The following is a 7,693-nucleotide window of genomic DNA, read 5'->3' as shown; positions in this document are numbered from 1 at the left end:
ATTTCACCCTTTGCTGTGCAGGGCCTCTGAGGTAGTGATCAGGGTCCTTCATGAGCAAGGTATTTCAAGAGCAGGAAAGCGTAGTTTATCATATAGCGGACACAGAATCAGTGTCATGTGGTATATCAATCTCAAGGACTGAAGTACAGACCCAGGAAGTGCAAGTTCCTGGTTCACTTTCCTCCTCTGACTCAGAAGACCTGCCTACCAGAAGTGTGCTCTAACCAATAGAGACATTCAGGTGGATGGAGATTTCCTCACTTTTAACTCTATATTGCATAACATTAAAATGCACTGTAGCAAGGACCAGATCCTCAGTGTCCCACCTCTCAGCTAAGTGTGCTAAACAGTCCCTCTCATCTTTCTGCTTTGCATCTCAATGATGATTAAAAAGCAAGGAAGAAGAGAGACTGAAGGAGAGCCAACCACCTGTATAGCAGGTAAAATACTTAAACTCAGATCCACTCTCTCTATTTACTCTAGTGCAAACATTTGAACCAAGTTCTCCCACCTCTCAAATCAGCATTTTGTCTTTCTCATTGGTCTGGTTTATATAGGCCCCAGGCTCCTTCCCCAGCAGCAGCTGGGAAGAATAACGTTTAACTGGCACCAATTACATAGGTTTTTTGTTTCAGGTTATTTTGGTCTGCTACGTCAGCAAAGGAGAAAATGGCTGTGCTTTTCTAGGTCCAACTGAAACAGAAGAGGCTTGAAAGGTTAGGATTTTTTGTTTAATTTTTTTCATTTCTAGAAGGGTAAAGGGCTACAGTTTTTGATACTTAATTTTTTCTAGTGTGGAAGACTGTGGTAACTGGAAAACCTGTGTAATTATAACATCCTGAGTGTCCAGAAGCTGGAGGCTGAGCAGGTATAGGAGGTGCAAAACATTCAATCATCTAAAATGGTTCATTGGTTAACTTAGTTACTGTTTTACCTTCAATACCAAATGAATACATTTTTGGAGAAAGAAATCTTCATTAAAAATTAATTGCATTCACCTGCTATCTTCCAAGAAAGATATGGGAGGTCACAGTAAATTTGCTTCAAGAAATACATTTTGCCTAGAAAAGCTAAAGGAAACCTGGTATTTCTAAGGTAAGTAACATGCCAAAAGGAGGAGGGGGGAGCAGACTTTAAAAAAATCCACTAACACTTTCAAACCTGTTTCAGCATCAGGAAAGATCAAAATAGGTGGCGCACACCCAATTTTTTCCCAGTCTCTTGCAGTGCCAACCTGTTCCTTGAGAAGCACAAGCTACGTGGTTGCTGTGACAACATCCCCACTCAGTGGTGAGATCAGAGAATAAGCCTGTGCAAGTGAGATAATTCTAATCGGGGGAGAAAATAATCTCCTGTCTCAACACAAGACCAGCGTGTAAATCTGTATATTAATCTGGCTGTATCTCTGCAGCACTCTACTTATCACAGCTTTCAAAAGAAGACTGGAACATCAAGGGAGTAAAAAATGCTTTTATTCTTTGCAGGGAGAAAATGGTGTTGTATTCCCTTGAAGTTTGAGTGATTTCTTGTAAGCAAGTTTAATAAGCGGAGCAACGGCACAGACAGGAATGAAGCAGAGGTGGCTCTAGCCCTGAAAGCTCTGGTGCAAATAACTCTGAGCTGTGGGGGAGCTCAGACGGAGGTTTCGTTTCACCCATGCGCTGCCCGCTGGGCCCCTCTCTGAAGCATAGGTGTTTTCAACTGGTTTATCGCAGAGTGGTTGATCTAAGAGAGACCTGGAATAAGGCTGTATTGTCATCCCTGGTACAGGGAACTGAAGTAAAAACAGACTACAACCCTTTCTGCTTCTTTAGAGAGAAATTGGCTGCAATATCCAGACAGTTCTCTGCTCCCTCCCCTCGCCTCTTGAGTTCGAGCCCTGTGATGGATGAGAGGGCCCAGTCCATGGTCATCATTTATGCACTGGTTACTTAAGTATATTATCAACAGAGCCATCCCTTGGGGGAGCGAATCAGGGCAACCGCCCTGGGCCCCATGCTTTGGGGGGCCCTGCGGACAGTGCTATACAGGCCCCGCTGGCCACCATGGTCTGGCTGCTCACTGCCCCGCTGTGCTCCAGCCACTTACCACGTCCCACACAGGCCCTGTACAGCCTGATATGCCCCGGGCCCCACACACCCCTAGGGTTGTCTCTGATTATCAACATTCTTCCTGATCACATGGTAGGAAGTGATGCTTGTAAATTTGTCATGGAGCAGAAATATGAGCCAGTCAGTCAAGCTAGTTGGCTGGACAAGCCTTGTCCAGCTTGGAAACAACTTGGTAAGTGACAAGACTCTTCATTCATACACATTGTATACACCCCAGGCTTCCAGCAAGCTCTTGTGCATGCTTTGTGGACAGGCCCCTCCAGGCCTGGTATGCCACTTTTTTTTTTCCACTTGGAAACCTCCAAAATGTTTATGTTCTTGATGAATTGTCCGGGCTGAAATACTGAGATAAAACCATAATTAGCAAAACAGAGTGTCTTCAAACTCCATCCCATTCTAGGACTCTCAGGCAAATTGCTGACCACTGGAATTCGGAAACTCTTAAAAATAAATAGTCTGTTATTATGTGATGAGTTTCTACCGGGTAGTCCTTTGACAACCCACCTTAGAAATGAATGACCTACTAAAAATGATAGAAGTTGCAGTGTGTGTCTTTCCACCATGGCAGCGATGGTGGAGGCAAGGGGAAGGCCACAGCTGACATTTCAAATAGCATGATGCATCTCATTGCAAGCACTTCCCAGTCTGGGGACCTAGCCAACCACCTGTTTAATCTGAGCTCAAAGGCACTGCAGCAGAGGGAATTTCAATGTTTTGTGAGACCCCCGTGTTGTTATGATACAGCTTCATAATTCATAGCAGAACAAGATTGGGATGCAGGGGGAAGAGAATCTCCCAAAATAGCAATGGGATCATCAAACCCACTGCTGACTTTGTCATTTGAAAAAAGTAAGCTTCTAGCTTGTCCAAGCAAGTAAATGTCTGATATCCTCAGAATCCTGGCACCATGCACTTCGTCAAACTCATTCACATGTACAGTATACATATGAACTTTCCACATCGGTCTGTCAGGCCCTGCAGAATAAGGGAGTGTTATCTGCAGTTACCATGTTGTCTGACTACTGCAGGGTGTGCTTTGTGTTCTACCAAGAGCCCCAGCACAGTTTGAGAACTAGAAATCCAGCTGTATGTACAGGTGTATCCATGATGTTACTAAGTCACAGGCTCAGGATCTAATTCCTCACTCTCTAGCCCAATGGGGGCTGACCTTTTTGGTAGACGTGCCACAGATTAGCCCCACATCCTCCACAAGTGCCACTCCAATCCCTTTCCCCTGCCTGATCTGCTGCTATGCCTTCTGCTTTATCTTCCACCATGCTGCATATGTACTCTCCAATCAGCTCTATGCCACATGCAGAGGCTACACATGCCTCAGGTTGGCCACCCTTGCTCAAGCCCATTGACATCAGCTTGAATACCCTGTGCCCATTACACTGTAACCACTTGGGACAGTGCCCATCAGACTGTTCCATGTTTGTCCAACACTGTGCACTGGGGCCTGACTACTACAAGTAATGATGAATCCGTGGAGGCATTACAAATGGTACCAAAACCAGTGTAAGAACTACACCAGGGCAAAACCCTGCCTGGGCACTTTCCATCTTAAAGCTAAATACATGTCAAGAGAAGAGCAATCCATAAGGTGCGTGGGATTCCTTAGTGTGCCCGCCTGGTCTCGAATATCCATTTGCGTGCCGCCTTGGCACATGCGCCTGGTGTTGGGCGCTGTATGGGCTCCTGTGACCTCTGAAGGGGTCTTCGATCACCCTGGGGAAAGCCCAAAAACTCTCCTGCCATGACTTTAATTGAACCCACAGTGGTGGGTTCCCATGTTGAGGACTCTCCCAGGTTGATCACACCTCCTGATGGGTATCCATCAGTCTCCGCATCCCCTACACCCCTTCCATATGCCAGCCTCCAGGACAAGCCACTTGGTCTTTGTGCGGCTTGTCCTCTGGTCTCATCAATCCCTGCTCTTCATGCCACCTGGACTATGATTGGCTCTTCCCCATCACTGGACTCCAGGGGCAGCTGGGTATCTATACCTCCTGGTGTTTCTTCAATGGCCAGCCGGTTACTTGCCATGGTTCCAAGGCTGCTCCCATTTCAGAGCATTGATCATGCCCCCGGCCAAAAAAAAGAAAAAAAAAAGGATAAGAAAGGACCCAAAAAAAAGGAATACAGGCACTTAAAAATAAAAAGAGGCTGGGGGGGCTAGGCTAGCAGCCCTTCCTCCCTCACAGCCCCAGTGCCTGAGGCTTGGGGTATCCAACACCGCTCCAGTTCCTCTCCCCCGTCGAAGACCTCTCTTGCTCCCCCTAGAGCTGGATCCACCATTGTACGCCAGCGCTGCCTGTGCTCAGCATGGAGAGCACCTTCCCCATTGGCTGTCTCCTCCGCTCTCCCTGCGTCTCTCTCAGTGCCGGCTTTTATCCCGGCCAGGTTGCGTTCTACGATGACACAATCCGCCCGTGCTGGCTCCAACTGGAAATAAGCATGGCTTACGAACCGTGCAGGTGTTTCTTCCTGGCGCAGCGCGTCCCGTGCTCAACAGCCTGAAATTAGTAAGTAAGCCCTGGTTTCAGGGCTTTTCTTGTAGGGGTCGGTCACCCCCGTCCCCAGTCCCACCATGGGGAGGGTTTCCTGTCCCCCTGGGACCTAACCCCTGCTTTAAGATGCCTCGGGGCATCTCACTCTGCTGTTCTGGATTCCTACCTTTTATTTTGTGTGCCTTTATAGTTTGGCATCCTGTGTCATTGGGTCTGGTCTTGTCTCTGCATCTGGATTAAAAAAACACTACAATATTATTTTTCCCTGGTCATTGCAGTATGTAAAATCTGAATGGCTGTACGGCAAGGACCCACCTGGTGATCCGAGCATTATCGGTTTTGGCTGTGCTTAACCATTTTAGAGGTGCATGATATGTCATGAGTTTAAACTCCCTCCCCATCAGGTAGTACCTAAAATGCTCTGTTGCCCAGCGGATTGCTAAACATTCCCTTTCTGTTGTAGCATACCATGTCTCCATGGGTAGTAATTTCCAGCTTGCATAGGCGATGGGCCTGTCCAGCCCATCATACTCTTGAGTTAGGACTGCTCCAGTGGCAGTTTCTGAGGCATCCGTCTGTAAAATAAAAGGTTTACAAAAGTCAGGTGCATGTATTACGACATCCTCACATAAGGCCTGCTTCAGAAGTTCAAAATTACACGTCATTTCTGTGATCCATTTTACAGTCCCTGTTCGTCGACCTTTCAAGGCTTCCATGAGGGGTGCCACTAGTTCGGAAAAACAGGAAACAAACTGCCAGTAATAGTTGTCCAACCCCCAAAAAGATGGAAGTTGTTTACCATTCCAAGGTGTTGCAAAGTTTCGGATAGTCTCTACTTTGTATACTAGTGTTCTGATAGAGGTGTTTTTATTGAATGATAGGTATCCTGGACCCATCCAGGCTCCTCGTGGAATACATCCTTAAATTCCTGCATCAGTGCCTGCATTTCATGCTTCTGGAATACTGACACCTCCTCTCCTATCTGGACTTGTTCCTCCGTTCTAGTCTTTGTTTCCTCCCGAGTCACTCCCTGGGGTACAAGGTCCTCTGTATCAGCTTCTGTAAATGCAGCCCATCCCTTGGGCTCATGCCATTCCCATAGGAGGTTTACATGACATATCTGTTTCTCCTGCTGGTGGCCTGGCTGGAGGACCTCGTAATCCACTGGTCCCACTCGGTGAATTATTTCGAACGGACCCTGCCCCTGGGTCAGTAGTTTGCTTGTAGACATGGGCAGGAGCACTAACAACCTGTATCCAGGTTTGAACTCCCTCTCCCTGGCACAGGCATCATATGTTTCTTTCTGGTGGTGTTGTGCTTCACACATATTATCTTTGGCAAGGTTCTGGGCCACCTGGATCTGCTGTTGAAACTCTTGTTGGTAAGTGACTGGGTTTCTCGTGTCTCTTGCATCCTGTTCCCAGTCTTCTCGTAGTGCCTGCAGTAGGCCACTAGGGCAATGTCCTAGTGTGAACTTGAATGGTGAATACTTCATTGACTTCTGTGGGGTGTCCCAAATCGCAAACAATACTAGAGGAAGGAGCAGATTCCACTTCCGTGGGCCGCCTTGTATGCATCGCCAAAGCATTTGTTTTAGCGTTCCATTGAGGCACTCCATGAGGCCATGGTTTGTGGGTGATACACAGAGGTGCACAGATGTTTTATGCGGAGCGTGTGGCACACGACCCATAACACTCCTGACAAAGTTCAGCCCTTGATCAGTAAGGATCTCTTTTGGTATTCCCATCCTCGCTATCCATTTGATAAGCTCTTCTGCTATCCATGGTACCGTCACCACCCGCAGCGGTATTGCCTCAAGGTATCATGTGGCATAATCCACCAACACCAGTATATACTGGTGTCCAGTGCTGCTCTGAGGTAGGAGCCCAACCACGTCCATCGCTATCCTTGAGAACAGGGCATCAATGATGGGTAGTGGTTGAAGCAGAGCCCGCGCCGGGCAGTCCTCCCTCGTCTTCTGGCATTCGGGACATACCACACAATGGTGAGCAATCTCTTCCCCCAACCCCAGCCAGAAGAACCACCTGATTACTCTAGTGGTGGTTTTGTCTCAGCTGAAATGTCCCCCTGTAGGGTTTGTGTGAGCTAGTCTCCATATTACTTGATGGAAATGGGTGGGGACCACCAACTGTGTTCCCTCACACTCCCCCGTCTTTCCCCTCTATACCCAGTACAAGAACTGATTCCCCACCTCATATCATGGGATTCCAACCAGCATCAGCATCTGGGTGTTCCTGGCATCGAAGGCTTGCACTTTGAGTGCTTGAAGCTCCTGGTCTTCCTCTTGAGCTTCTCGGAACTGTGGGCTACTAGCTACATTGTGCAGGTCAACTTCATCCATCTCGTCCGCCAATCCCTCATCTTCATCAAGCTTGCCGAATCACCCCTCATGATCTCTGATCCTCCTTCACCCTACTTCAGCATCCTGGTCCCACTCCAGGGTGTCATAGATCAGTGCCCAGTCCCATCCAAGTAGCATATCACACACCATTCGGGGTATCACTCCCATCAGTAGCTCTCCCTGATGCTTCATCACCTGGAGCCAGATCCACTGGCAGTCGATCTGCTTCGTCTCCCCATGGAGGCAGGCCATCTTCACCGGGCCTACTTTACAATCCCTCTGGGGTGTAATAAGGTCAGCCCTCATGAGTGACTGTGTGCATTTGGAATCCAACGTGACCTGGATGGGACGGTTTTCTACCCAGGCCTTTACAACTGGATGTCCCCAGACGGTGCTGTCTCCTCCTGATGAATAGCTGCAATCCATTGGTTCACTTGCTTCTGGCTCCTTTCGGTCAGCTTGCATCCTTGAAGGATTATCCGGGCGCCATCACTCAGGGGGCCACTCGGATATTCTCGCAAAACATGTCCGGTCCTTCCACACTGGAAGCAGACCATATCCTTCAAACCACCTCTGTTGAGATGCCGTCTCCTATCTGGCTTCCTAGGCAGTGGGGTCATTGGGCTAGGGGTCAGCTTCTCCCAACTATACCCTGCCTCTCATGCTGCAAAGGCCTCCACCAGCTTCAAGGGCTCTTTGCAAGTGCACAG

General features: G+C 48.2%; 1 long non-coding RNA gene across 1 annotated transcript; it reads left to right on the top strand.

Moving 5' to 3' along the window:
* Positions 1 to 318: 318 nt before the first annotated feature.
* Positions 319 to 842, top strand: LOC102387439. The gene is made up of 3 exons (XR_001358102.1): positions 319 to 440; positions 636 to 716; positions 794 to 842. It is a non-coding gene; the product is annotated as an uncharacterized LOC102387439 (long non-coding RNA).
* Positions 843 to 7,693: the final 6,851 nt, after the last annotated feature.

Source organism: Alligator sinensis, unplaced genomic scaffold (assembly GCF_000455745.1).
Source record: "Alligator sinensis unplaced genomic scaffold, ASM45574v1 scaffold511_1, whole genome shotgun sequence".
Taxonomy (NCBI): domain Eukaryota; kingdom Metazoa; phylum Chordata; order Crocodylia; family Alligatoridae; genus Alligator; species Alligator sinensis.
The sequence above is the reverse complement of the archived record's forward strand: the minus strand, read 5'-3'. Positions and strand labels throughout refer to the sequence as shown.